Source organism: Polyodon spathula, chromosome 3, assembly GCF_017654505.1.
Source record: "Polyodon spathula isolate WHYD16114869_AA chromosome 3, ASM1765450v1, whole genome shotgun sequence".
Lineage (NCBI taxonomy): Eukaryota > Metazoa > Chordata > Actinopteri > Acipenseriformes > Polyodontidae > Polyodon > Polyodon spathula.
Window position 1 is genome coordinate 45,594,727 of NC_054536.1, and position 14,856 is coordinate 45,609,582.

At 36.9% G+C, this 14,856-nt stretch overlaps 1 protein-coding gene across 4 annotated transcripts in view; it reads right to left on the reverse strand.

Moving 5' to 3' along the window:
* Nucleotides 1-14,856, reverse strand: part of efr3a (EFR3 homolog A (S. cerevisiae)) — a 273,730-nt gene that overhangs the window by 149,418 nt on the left and 109,456 nt on the right. The window lies entirely within an intron of this gene.

Sequence of the window (14,856 nt, forward strand, 5' to 3'; positions counted from 1 at the left end):
CATACAGTACACCTTCGCTATAACACCCTTCATTATAACAAACCTGGAACTGGACCCCACTAAAAAAAAAAACAAAAAAAAAAAAAATAAAACACACACTGTCAACATCTGTACGCACTGCACGGATGCCACCTCCGCAGTGAAGTCAACTCTCTTGTCTTAAGCACATGCTATGTCACTACACCTGCAAAGCAACAAAGCAGCAAACTATATTGATCACTTGAAAAAACGAGTAACGTAGCATATCTCTGTCGTGAATATAGGTTGTCAAAAAGCATTCTGGTTTTTGGCTTGCTCAGCAACCAAGCGGCAAAGTAAAATTGATCAAAGAAAAAACAACAACAACAACAACAACAAAAAAACTTGAGGATGTGATGAACTTTTCATGTCAGGTTGATTTGGAATAAAAGCTCAGTTTGGGATTCTTGCCTGATGTGCACTTGAAATGATTCATGTCAGATTGTTTTTGAATAAAAGTTCAGCTTCAATTCAGGATTTTTGCTTTTGTACTTTGTTTTAAGTATTTAACGAATTGGATAAAGCGAAGGCAGAATACTACATACTTAAGACAAACAGGTACATGTGATTCTACTTTAATTCACAATCCAATCTCATCAATTTACTCCAACAGTTTATTGTTCACTTTGATTGTCATTTTGCTATAACGAACCTCTCGATATATCGAGCAAAAGGCTTGGACCCCTACAGGTTCGTTATAGCAAGGGCGTGCTGTAATTTAAAATAAACCAAACAATGTTATGCTTTGAAAATCATAGGAAGTTACAGCCATCTATGGGCGGCTGCTTCCCTGTGGAATTCTTGCTTTCATAGATCGAACCCCTGACCACAATAAATTTCCAGTTAAATGATTTCAGGACTGCTTTCACACGTCTGGAAGGTTAGGTTATTATCATAACCCTGGTTAAGAGAATTGAATGTGTGGGTTGGGAAAGTGGTCATCCATTGACATGGGCTCATTTGGGTAAGTTAGAATGTGAGAAGGGTGTTTCTGCCAAAACGTGTACAAGTACATTGTAGGTATCGTGAAAACCCTGGTGGCCCATAGCTGCAATGTGAAGAATTGGATGAAAAGGCCTTTTGTGGTGTTTGCAGAACCAGTCCGAACTGAGCCTGGAGCGGAGTTTCAATTTTGCTGGGCACGGGCTGATTTGTTAGACATGAATTGGATGGTCTAAACGAACAACATTGATTAAAATAATATGATTTACTCAATAATCAGTAATAATAGTCAATAATCCTAGCAATACTTTGTTTCAAATAGACCTGTATACCAGGTAGAAAATATTAGGTAGCTATTATGTGCAGTCTGTGTAAAAGCATGCAGAGAAAGGTCGAGCTGACCAGCTCTTAGCAGACCGTTATCAGAGGTAGGCAAAAAAGGAAAAACTTTGAAATATATATATATATATATATATATATATATATATATTTTATATATATTGAATATATATAGATATATATATATAGATATATATATGTATATATCTACGATGTGTACAATTGCGCTACACATGCTACACATTCTCCACAACATTTAGATAAATTGTATCATCATCTTCATTCAGGTGTTGCCAAACAGAACAAACATATAAGCCATTCGACTTCTGCAAAGAACAAATTTATGGTGCACACATTATAGTGTATTCAGTATGCTTTATTGCATTAAAAAAAGATGTAACAATCTACCGGTTTTGGCACCACAGTGCCTTCATCATGTGAACTTTTCACAGGAATTATATATAATTAACAAGTAGAACACTTTAACCACCATATCCTCACATACTGCACAGGAAAACAATTACACATTGAACCACACATAAATGATCATCAATCATCCATTATCAAACTCAATTTCATAATTTACACATGTACATGAACAATACAAATCAGTTATATACAAACCCATTCATAAATAAAGTACTATAAAGAGGTAAAGTGCATTAGCGATAAGGAATTAGGGCCTACTATAAGAAATGACTATAGTCTAATTTGTCATTTAAACCAAAGGAATGCAAAGCATTTAATGTATAAATCCCAAATCTTGTTTCAATAGTACATTCAAATTATCACCATCTCGTTTAGGACAATTAACTTTTTCTATATCAATAAATCTTAGCATAGATGGTGACCCAGGACCAGCTTGCATATAATGTCTTGCCATAGCATAATCCAGATTGCCAGTACGTATCCTGTTTTATGTTCTTCAATTCTCTGTTTTAATGTTCTTTTTGTCCTCCCCACATAAGATTTTCCACATGGACAAACCAGCATGTATAAAACAAACATGGTACTATAATTAATGAATCGCTTTATTTGATACCTTTTTTGCGAAGATGACAAAATGAATCAGAATGTGCAGTATTACTGCACCCAGCACAGTTACCACATTTATAATTACCTTTGGGCTGACTGCACAACCATGTCTTGTGTGGCATTACTTTTAAATCACTATGAATCACCTGAATCTCTCAAATTTCATGCCCGTCTAAACATTATTTTTGGAGGTATCTCCACAAATTGTTTTAGTGTTCTGTTGTTCTGTTAGTGTAGATGTTTAACCCTTTGAGGTCCTATGTTGGACGGGGTCTTCAAGTCATTACATTTTTTCCTTTCCAGTCCGACATCAAAAAGACGTCAAGCACAGGTCCCTAGTTGTTTTTTTTTCCGGAAAAACAAGAGAAAACTTTTCAATAGCCGAGTGAGACCGACAGAAGCCGAAAAGAAAAAAAAAGGCAGATCTGAGCAATACACAGACCCTTTAGCACAGATATAACACGGACATAAACAAACAAGATAGCTGCTTCCGCATTCAGCCCTCAAAGCATATCACGGACATTTGCCAAGCTTTTTGAGTTATAGTAATAAAATAATGACTTGGATAGAATTATTGAGGAGTTTGGTGATACAATGAGTGATTAGGAGATGATTTATCAGTATGCATGACTATGAAGACATATGTGATAAATACAGCGAACAATGAGTGGGGCAGGGCTGGAGATGCAGTACTGAGTGTCCTGTCAATAAGCAGTGCCTTTTAAACCTGTTTTTTTACTATGAATAAAATTACTTTTAAACAGCGCATGTAAAATAAACAGAGCATGTGAAAATAAATTGGACCCGACATGCCTGACAGGCGCTGAATAAATGGACCGCAAAGGGTTAAAGTAGAAAAAGAAAAAATATTGTAATGAAAAAAATAAAAAAAGAATATAAAAAAAATGACTGTTTACAGGGTAACCAGTTAAAGAGCAGACTCACAGTCAAGTCTCTTATTAAAGAAAGGAGTGAGTCTGATTTAAAGCAAGTATTCGAAAGAATAATTGAATCAACATTTTAAAGTCTTCAAACTGCTGCTGTATTTCTTGGAGTTAAACAAATGTATAGTTTAAATGGATTGGTAGTCATGTATCTTATTTGAAATAAGTATTAAGACTTGATCTAAAAGGAACCGCTGAGTTAGAAGTAAGTCTTCTATTTAGATTACAATAATACAGTTATTAGAATGTGGTATTTTAAAAAAGCAAGACGATACATTAAAAATAGTATAAACTGTAACTCTAACAGTAAACTTACTAAAGGAATACAACTAATGTTGTAACCTCGTTCTCACCTGCTTGTAGTACAGGCAGTGTTGAAGAGGACTCATTGGTGTTGGCAGATGAAGCGAGGATTTTTTTCTGATGGTCAGCGATTTAACAGCCAAGATCTTCTCTATAATGAGCAATCTCGTTAATATTAACGAACAAAATATATTTTCTGATAACAGAAGATAGGAGTTTATAATACAATAATCATTTTCTATATATAACAGAAATTAATTAGAACCTGTCAGGAAGAGATGGGAATGGAAAGCGTAGGACGTGTTAATACGTTGAGTTAGATATTGTTTGAAATAATGAGTATTGAAAAATGCTTACGATACTGTTTCATATTAATCAACCCTAAAATTGGCAAAAAGCAGAGGTTGTCTTAAAACTTGCTTTAACTGGATATTGTATAAAGAGTGAAGGTACTAGTTCAGTTTCTCCAAATAAACAAAAAGTATTTTAGACATTACAACATCAGTTAAACTAAAGAATCTAAATGTTTCGCTTATATAAAGGCTTTACTGCAGTAATGAACTGGAAAACTATAGAGTTTAAAAGTGAAATAATTAAATAAATAAATAAAAAAAAGAAAGGCTTGGTCTTTGGCGCCTCAAAGCTGGATTTGGTGTTTGCTCTTAAAAAAGAGATTCACTGGTCGAAGTCATCTACAGATCAGTCCTTATCAGATAGGTAGTGACGTCAAGCTTAGTCCAAGCATAGTACAAGTTAATATAAGGCTATTATATTTAACATGTTTATTACAGCTTAAATTTAAATGGAAATAACTGAACTGACCACTGTATGCTTATTCAAAGGTTGTCATAAACCCGTACAGTCTTTGTTCAATACTTCATTAACACACCTGTATATGATATATCATTTACTCAAAAGATAAGAACTGTCAAGGCAGATTGATGATCATATTTAATTGGTACTCCTGATGTATTCAATGGAGGGAAAATCATATATAACCCCAGAGCAGGACCCCATTCAATACCACTGATCTTGATCTTGCAAGCTGACATGGTCCATGCTCAGAGAGTCTACGAAAAACTGACTGCTGTTCAGAAGCCTTTTGAAGATAGTTCTTATTTTTCATATATCCTACACTACTCTTCCATATACTGGAAGGTAAGCATATATTTTAATTTAATACCTCTTTATATTGGATGCATTGCTATAAAGTATAAAAATGATGTGGTAGTTTTAAGATAGTGATATATTAAACACTTCAGTTTTTTTGCATAGCTAGTCTAAGGGCTAAGCATAAAATTAACCATATCTGTATAACTGTATTGAAGTACTAATGATGTTAAACCTGTAAAGGCCCCGGATTGGCCAGACTGCCTATAGAAAGTCTACACCACCAAGAACTTTTTTCACATTTTGTTGTGTCAGTGCCTCAGTTTCATGCATTTAAATGATGATTTGTTTCTACTTATCTACAGACCATACTCCACACTGTTAAGGAGAAAAAAGTTTTTATTGAGAAAAAAATTATACATTAAAAATACAAAACTGAAAGATCATAATTGGATAAGTTAATACTTGGTGGAAGCACCTTTTGCAACAAATACAGCCATGAGTCTGTTGGGATAGGTCTCTACCAACTTTGCACACCCAGATTTGGCAATATTTGACCATTCTTCTTTACAAAACTGTTTAAGCTCTGTCAAGTTCTTTGGGGAGCGTTGATGGTCAGCAATCTTCAAGTCATGCTACACATTTTCGATTGGATTTAGGTCCAATTTACCTTTTCGTTCCTTAGCCGCTCCAGTGTAGCTTTGGCGTGTGCTTTGGGTCTTTGTCATGCTGAAACGTGAACTTCCGTCCTAGTTTTAGCTTTCTTGCAGAGGGCAGCAGATTTTCCTCAAGGACTTCTCTGTACTTTGCTCCATTCATTTTCCCTTCTATCCTGACAAGTTCCCCAGTCCCTGCTGATGAGAAACATACCCATAACATGTTGCTGCCACCACCATGCTTCAGAATAGGGATGGTGTTCTTTGAGTGATGCGCTGTGTTGGGTTTGCGCCAAACATAACGCTTTGCATTTAGACCACAAAACTTTTTGCCACATGGCTGCAGAATCTCCTGAGTGTTTTTTTGCATACATCAAAACGGGACTCAAGGTGGGCTTTTTGAGTAATGGCTTTCTTCTTGCCACCCTACCATACAGGCCAGATTTGTGGAGTGCTTGGGATAGTGTTGTCACATGCACACTTTGACCAATCTTGGCCGTAAAAGCCTGTAGCTCTTGCAAAGTTGCTATTGGCCTCTTGGTAGCCTCTCTGATCATTATCCATCTTGCTCAGTCATCCAGTTTGGAGGGGCGGCCTGATCTAGACAGGGTCTTGGTGGTGCCATACACCTTACACTTCTTAATAATCCTCTTGAATGTGCTCCAAGGGATATTCAAGGCCTTTGATATATTTTTATACCTATCCCCTGATCTGTGACTTTCAACTACCCAGCACAGGAAACCTTCAGGAACTGCTGAATTTATCCTGAAATCATGTGAATCACTAGGATATAACACAGGTGGAGGACACTTAACTTGGTGTGTGATTTTGAAGGTGATTGGTTACACCTGAGCTAATTTAGGATTGCTATTACAAGGGAAGTTGTATTTGGAAGTTGTGGGGTAGGATGTGTAGATAAATGAAAAAAAAATAAAATAATGTGTTTTAATTCCAGGCTATAAGGCAACAAAAGGTGGACATTTTGAAAGGGGGTGTCTATAGGCACTGTATAGCATGGCCAGTGGACGAACAAAACTACTTATACATATCTGTCCTCCTTAAACGTCTCCCCTGGGTTTAAGAGTGTGCTCAGAGCATTATTTATATTTTATATTTATATTTATATATATATATATTATATATATATATATATATATATATATATATATATATATATATATATATATATATATATATATATATATATATACACACACACACACACACACACACACACACACACAGTACTCTGCAAAAGTTTTAGGCAGGTGTGAAAAAATGCTGTAAAGTAAGAATGCTTTAAAAAAATATACATGTTAATAGATTATATTTATCAATGAACAAAATGCAAAGTGAGTGAACAGAAGAAAAATCTACATCAAATCCATATTTGGTGTGACCACCCTTTGCCTTCAAAACAGCATCAATTCTTCTAGGTACACTTGCACAAAGTCAGGGATTTTGTAGGCATATAGTCAGGTTATACCAAACAGGTGCTAATGATCATCAATTCAATATGCAGGTTGAAACACAATCATTAACTGAAACAGAAACAGCTGTGTAGGAGGAATAAAACTGGGTGAGGAACAGCCAAACTCAGCTAACAAGGTGAGGTTGCTGAAGACAGTTTACTGTCAAAAGTCATACACCATGGCAAGACTGAGCACAGAAACAAGATAGTTATAATGCATCAGCAAGGTCTCTCCCAGGCAGAAATTTCAAGGCACGCAGGGGTTTCCAGATGTGCTGATCAAGCTCTTTTGAAGAATCACAAAGAAATGGGCAACGTTGAGGACCGTAGACGCAGTGGACGGCCAAGGAAACTTACTGCAGCAGATGAAAGACACATTATGCTTTCTTCCCTTTGCAATTGGAAGATGTCCAACAATGCCATCAGCTCAGAATTTGCAGAAACCAGAGGGACCCTGGTACACCCATCTACTGTCCGGAGAAGTCTGGTCAGAAGCGGCCTTCATGGAAGCCATACCTCCGACGTGGAAACAAGGCCAAGCGACTCAACTATGCACGAAAACACAGGAACTGGGGTGCAGAAAAATGGCAGCAGGTGTTCTGGACTGATGAGTCAAAATGTGAAATATTTGGCTGTAGCACAGGGCAGTTTGTTTGCGGAAGGGATGGAGAGCGGTACACTAATGAGTGTCTGCAGGCAACACTGAAGCATGGTGGAGGTTCCTTGCAAGTTTGGGGCTGCATTTCTGCAAATGCAGTTGGGGATTTGGTCAGAATGAATGATCTCAATGCTGAGAAGTACAGGCAGATAATTATCCATCATGCAATACCATCAGGGAGGCATCTGATTGGCCCCAAATTTATTCTGCAGCATGACAATGACCCCAAACATACAGCGAAAGTCATTAAGAACTATCTTCAGTGTAAAGAAGAACAAGGAGTCCTGGAAGTGATGGTATGGCCCCCACAGAGCCCTCAACAACGTCAACATCATCGAGTCTGTCTGGGATTACATGAAGAGAGAGAAGCAACTGAGGCTGCCTAAATCCACAGAAGAACTGTGCACAGATCAGGGGAGGGCTATAAAAAGATTTCAAAGGCACTGAATATCCTTTGGAGCACAGTCAAGTCGATCATTAAGTGGAAGGTACACGGTACTACCCAGAATTTGCTTAGAGCAGGCCGTCCTCCCAAACTGAGCATCCAGGTAAGAAGGCCATTAGTCAGAGAAGCCACTAAGAGGCCAATGACAACCCTGAAAGACACTACAGTGTTCCATGGCTGAGATGGGAGAAACTGTCCATGTGTCAACTACAGCTGAAATACTCCACAAATCTGGCCTGTATGGAAGAGTGGCAAGAAGGAAGTCATTTCTGAAAAAAAGCCCATGTAAAATCCTTCTTGGAATTTGCAAAAAGACATGTGGGAGACTCTGAAAAGATGTGGCAAAAGATTTTGTGGTCTGATAAAACAAAAATTGAACTATTTGGCCTAAATGCAAAGTGTTATGTCCAGCGCAAACCCAACAAAGCACATCACCCAGGTAGCACCACCCCTACTGTGAAGCATGGTGGTGGCGGCATCATGCTGTGGGGATGCTTTTCATCGGCAGGGACTGGGATGCTTGTCAGTGTAGAGGGCAAAATGTCCCAGAGTGGCCCAGTCAAAGCCCCGACTTGAATCCGATTGAGAATCTGTGGACTTGAAGATTGCTGTCCACCAATGAACCCTGTCCAATTAGACAGAGCGTGAACAATTTTGCCAAGAAGAATGGGCGAATATTGCACAATCCAGATGTGCAAACCCGACAGAGACTTACCCCAAAAGACTCAGCTGTAATTGCTGCTAAAGGTAGTTCTACCAAGTATTGACTCAGGGGGTGAATACTTATCTAACCAAGACATTTCAGTTTTTTTTTTTCTTTTTCATTAACTGTTGTTTCACAATAAAAATTCTCTTGCCTTTTCAAAGTTTTGAGTAGATTGTGTAAATCAAAAGAAAAAAAAATCCAATTTAAATGCATCAAGATTTCAGGTTGTAACACAACAAATTGAAAAAGTCCACGGGGGGTGAATACTTACTATAGGCACTGTATATCTATCTATTAGCTATCTATCTATATGTATGTGGGAATCTGACACCTGGAATCTCTCTTCAGGTGGCAGTTTCCACTCACAAGACCAGGTTCTAAACAGGTATAAAAGCGAAAACAGCTGATAAATGTATTCTGCTGTACTGCTTTCTATAAGCTCTCTAACATTACCAATAAAGGCATGCTTTACAGAATAGACACACAGTTAGTTCTGCAAGATATGAAAGCGCTGATGCACTGTTTAATAATTTAAAAACAGAGCAGGAAACAAAACACTAAACACAAACAAAAATGGCACAGTGGCCAAAACAAGTATCATGCTGGTGTAAAACCAGCATGGATAGCAATTGTTATTTATCTAGACTCTTCTCACAACTCATGTCCTCGTTCCACCTCTGAACACATTCAACCCTCTTTAGCCATAGGTGCAGGTTTTTATATTGTAGCCCAAGGGATTAACTGGCTATCAATTACCTAGTTTATCCAACCTCAATAAGCATTCACTGTTGACCACGTATTCTTTCGATTTTATCTGGATGGGGTATTTTAACCCCATCCAGGCTCTCAAGCAATAATAATAAAACTGCATGTTTTTAAATAAACACAAAAACAGCACATGTAAATAATAATAACACAACAAATACAAAATAACACAAACCACAAAATGTGAAAAGGGTCATTTGCTTTTTCATTCGGCATAAACTGCAGTGTATAAGGCTTGTCCTTTAACATGTCCTTTAATAAAATCTAATCAGTCTTCTTCAGGTTCCTTTAAAACTCTGATTGCTGATCTGGCTGATGCTGTCCATTCTTCGATGCTCAGGTCTCCTTTTGCTCGGGCACAGATTCAGGATTTTTTCTTTCCCTTGGGACACAGATTACACAGGGCTTCAGTGCAGCAGCTGCCTGTAGGTCCCACCTGCTCTCTAAGCCTCCCCTGCAATGTTGCAAACTGCTCCTCCAGTTCTTCCAATTCTGACATCCCGGGGCTTAAATCAGACCTGACACTAAGCTACTCAATAAACAACAATCAGATTCATATAAACAACTTAGCTTCTTAGTTAAGATCCTGTTTGTGATGCCAAAATCATGTAGCGGGAATATGGTGCTGTTACATTTGTAGGGATGGAGTGTATTCGGTATAGCTGTTACTGCAGCAATTCTGGCTAGGCCGAACAGGAAAAGGATCTGGGTCCCTGCTCCCAACACTATTGTTGCCTCCAATCTCCCTCTATATTGTTCTGTTTTGCTTTGTTTTGTTTTACTTAACTTTCCAGTCCTCTGCCAGTATTGGAATGTGATAGTGCTCTCCTCTCTTGCATCTATTACCCACTAAATCAAGCCAGATTGGGTTTAATTCCGCGAAGCTTTTCCTCTGCACAGAGTCAGTCTTGGTTCTGCACCAGTCTATTCCACATCACTGAGAAACAGCGGAGGCTTGCTTCTTGAATACACTAACTAGCTACTTAAAGATCTTTAAGCTCAAGCACCTGTTTTCAGACTCTTTCTCCTTGCGCAGTTTTACCACAGACGTAATTCTAAAGGGATGCAGCAGCACCCTTTACTATTAAAGAAATTGGATTCTTTGATTACCATAAAAACAACAAAAAAAAACTGTGTTTTAATGACCTAAATAGCAGCTGATCAAAATGCCACTGCCTTTTAAATGTCACTACTGTTGTCCCCCAGTGGTGAATTGTTGATCCTGTTATTAACACATACAGTACACATATGCACACACAGGTTGTATTGGTATTAAAGGCAGTATTTAGATATGCTGCTCGCTACCATTTTTATAAACCCAATGGAACATTTGACACAGCTTCAGCAGCATTTCAGGTAATTATCTGCCAGTGAATACTCACGAGTGTAAACAAAAAGCCTCATCTATTTGACAAATTCTAATGCATTAGGCCTTTACAACTCGATGTCAGATTACAAAGTTAAAAAAAAACAAAAAACCTGCAACAGTGAAAACATTTTATTCAACATATTTAGCAGAAACCATTTTAAAAATTTATATTCATGAAACAAGCATTCATGTTGTTAGCAAAGAACTGCAGCCATTGTAACCATGCAAGAAAGACAGACAGCAGTATAGATATGATTCCCTTCCCTGCAAGTTAAAACATACTATCGATATTCTATTTAAAGTAAGCACCGGATATAACAAAGTGGAGAACTTGATGCCCAACAACCCCTGCAGGTCATAAGCTGGCAATTAAGGACCTCAAAGTCAGTCATTTGAAAAAGGGCCAGGGCTAAATGAACTATATGAACTATAGGCAATTCCCCATGTAGCTTCAAAGAATTACTATGCAGCAGACTGCAATTATGCAAATTGGTTTTTACAACAAATACAGATTATGATCTAGCCTTATAACTGTTTCCCTGCTTCAAAGACAAGCAGAATAATATTCTCCATGTTTTTCAAAGCCAACAGATAGAGTGTAAAGATGAAGTCACATTAGTGTTTCAGTATGAATGACTGTCAAGTACACTCTATGTGATTTTGACATTTTGAATTATATGGACATTACAGCATTATTTTACAGCATTATGCTACTGTATATAAATTTAATAATGAAAATAATTTACATTCAGATACTGTATTATTGATTGATACCCTCATTTTTGTTTTTACATGATAGCCACCCATTATATATATATATATATATATATATATATATATATATATATATATATATATATATATATATATATATATATATATATATATATATATATATACAAGAAAATAATAATTTTAGATAGCCAATGACATGTAATGCAGCATGCAAAGAGTGTTTGGTACCTAAATGTTAATCAATGAAATAAAGTGGTTAAATAATACTTTGGTGTGTGGTGTTTGCCTACGAGACTGACAGTGATTGGTACGCATAGGGCTTGTTGTATCTTAATATAAAATAAACTTGATTATACTGTGTTTGTATTTTTAACAGTATTAGCAATACAAAGTAGGTCTCTGCGAGCATACGTGAATTTAATTTTTAACCCCATGATACTGTGATATGGAAATTCTTACCGATATCAAACAATATCAATATCAAAATATCAATATTGGTGCCCATCCCTAATAACAAATAGTACTTTTCCTTTACCCAACTAACTCATTTTAAATGCATCTCTACCACTCCTCAATAAGATACATACTTACAAACGTTAATTCTACCAATTCAAATTAAAATAGGTTTCACAATCAGATGTGAATATTGCTATAAAAACACATGTCCTATTATCAAAACACCACCTGTTTTCATACTTTCTGTTTAAGACAGAAACAGACATTGTTGTATCTTTTTTTATTGGAATTACCCTTTTCTGTAATTTGGCCCTTTCTATAGTTATCGCATCTTAATTCAGATGACCTTGCATTGCCCATTAAACAAACATCAATAAAGCTTGTAAGCCTCTGGTGGACAATACCTACAGCTGTTGTCCCATCTTTCTGGAACATCACTTTGTTTTTGACACAGCAGGATGTAATAGTTATATTCACCACAATAGGAGACAAGTCTATTTTATTTTATTGACCATTGTATCGATGTAACTTTGTAAACCTGACAACAATCTGCAGCAGGTAACCTATGATATTACCCCTGGGAATTGCTTGTGAACATCCATGTTCACGGCCATACAGCCTTTTTTCTGTCGACTCCCTTTTATAAAATTGGCTGCTCAGTATAAAAGCTTGTACTTCAACCAGCAGATGCTGGCTGCTGAGAAATGACATCGTTCAATGTTAAAAGAAACAACCAGTTACTGCTCCCTACATGAGGTGTAAACAGAAGATATTACTCCAGTGGCAGTGTGTTCGGTTTCACTCATGAATTATGGACTCTTGAAGTAGTGTGATTTCTCTCCATTGTGCACTATATTTATTTTTTATGTTTCACCTGTGTGCTCAATTTCAGCTCCTCACATAGAATTACACCCACGTGAAATATAAAAATGACTTCTATGAAACCAGTAATTCAATGCAGTGGGTCCACTCATTTGTTTTCATTGGACTTAGAGATGAACTGCCCGGGGTCTCTGAATGGCTCGTGTGGTAAGTGTACGGCCTCATGGTGTACAGGGTAAGTCATAACAGCTAGTAGAGCGTGAGTTTGCATGCTGGCAGTGCAAAGTTACTGGTCTTCAGTGAGTTTGGCTCCCGCAGGTTAAGGAGGCAAAATCATCAGGGTCAGTTTCTCCTCATTGTGCTACAGTGGACCCTACTGACATCAAACAGCATCAGAGTGCTTAATAAAGGATATTCCGTTCTACTGAAAATAGCATTCATCCACATCTTCAAAAGCATAAATTCAAAATTACAAGGTACTATCAGAAATAACAGGCACACACCAAAACACTTACATTCTTGATTAGGCCCTGTCCACACTACAGAACCGATCTCAAGAACAGTACTCGAAAACATTCTAATTAATCCAGCTGAAATAACCCACACGGAAGTACGGTTTCATGTTTAGTTGGGCTTAATGCGTACAAACACATTTAAAATTGTTTGGTTACGGTTTCCACCAGAGTAATCGACAACAGTATCCCATCATGGACTGCATTTTATGTTTACAACCCAGCAGATATTGAGCCCATGCCCATGGAAGATATAGCGCTTCTTAGAATGAACGTTATGGCTTTGATTCTTAAAAACACAAGGTATCAGCGATGGAGAAGCCAGCAACTGTCTCACCATAGACAGGCTTTGTACAGACTCCATGAACATATGGATTTTATGCAGTGCTGCAATTGAGTCACAAAAATTGTGACTCAACTCGAGTTGAGTCACAGGGGGTAAAGACTCGAGTCAAATTGAGTCTTTGACATGACAAGCTCGAGTCACAGAATTTACTCAATTCGAGGTCACCTAACTGCCTTGTGTCAATTTGAGTCATTAGTTCTGACAGTTTGATTTAATCAGATTAACTTTAGAGGAGATTAACAATCTATATGTAAAAATAATAATAAAAATTCAGTTAAATAGAAATTTGAGATGCACAATAATGTGGTCAGAGTTCCGTATAAGGCTAAAATGCATGCATGGCAACAACTTTCGCACTCAGTTTACTAACTTTGGCAAGTTATTATTGTAAATATCAACCTCAAATCGAGACTCCAGCCTCTCAAGGTAAACCTATTATTTTGAGACCATTCTTACAAAGCACTAATATAAGCATATTTGTGGCTGTCTTGCAGCTGATTCCGCTCTGTAGAAATGCATGTCACATTAGTGCCGAGCTCGCTTGGGCACCAGCGAATCTACTGGTACAGGGTGGATGAAGCAGGCGCCTGGTGATTCTGCCTCTATTGAGTGCTGCTCATGAACTTTACAGTTTTGAACTTATCATATAATTGGATGCTAAAATCAGTGAAGCACAATTTATAAATGTAAATACTCTGGTAAACATAAATAAAATACTCACTTTGACGGTTTTTGTTTTATTTCCCTTTTTAAAAAACAACCATTTCAGAAATCATCTTAAGTGTTTTGAAACTGGTAAAAATGTAATCAGAACATTAGTCGAAAATACACATTTAAGTGTATAGTAATTGGAGACATACCATGTCCATTATTTATTTATTTTATTCATCATGTAACTTCACTCCATGTCTCTGCAGAAACTCAATATGGTGGCTGCACCAACGAATCCAAAAAAAAAAAAAAAAAAAAAAAAGCAACGTTTCAGTAAGACAGAGCCAGAAGAAATCGGATTATGTATGAGGGTGGTGGGATAGTAACAATGTCTTGTTATTTTTCCAAACATCAATATTTTTCAACAAAACTTTCAGGAAGCATTGTAAGGTCCCTCAGGTCATAGGATATGTTTGTTTTTATACATGCATCTCTAAGCAAAATACATAATTAATAATAATAATAATAATAATAATAATAATAATAATAATAATAATAATAATAATAATAATA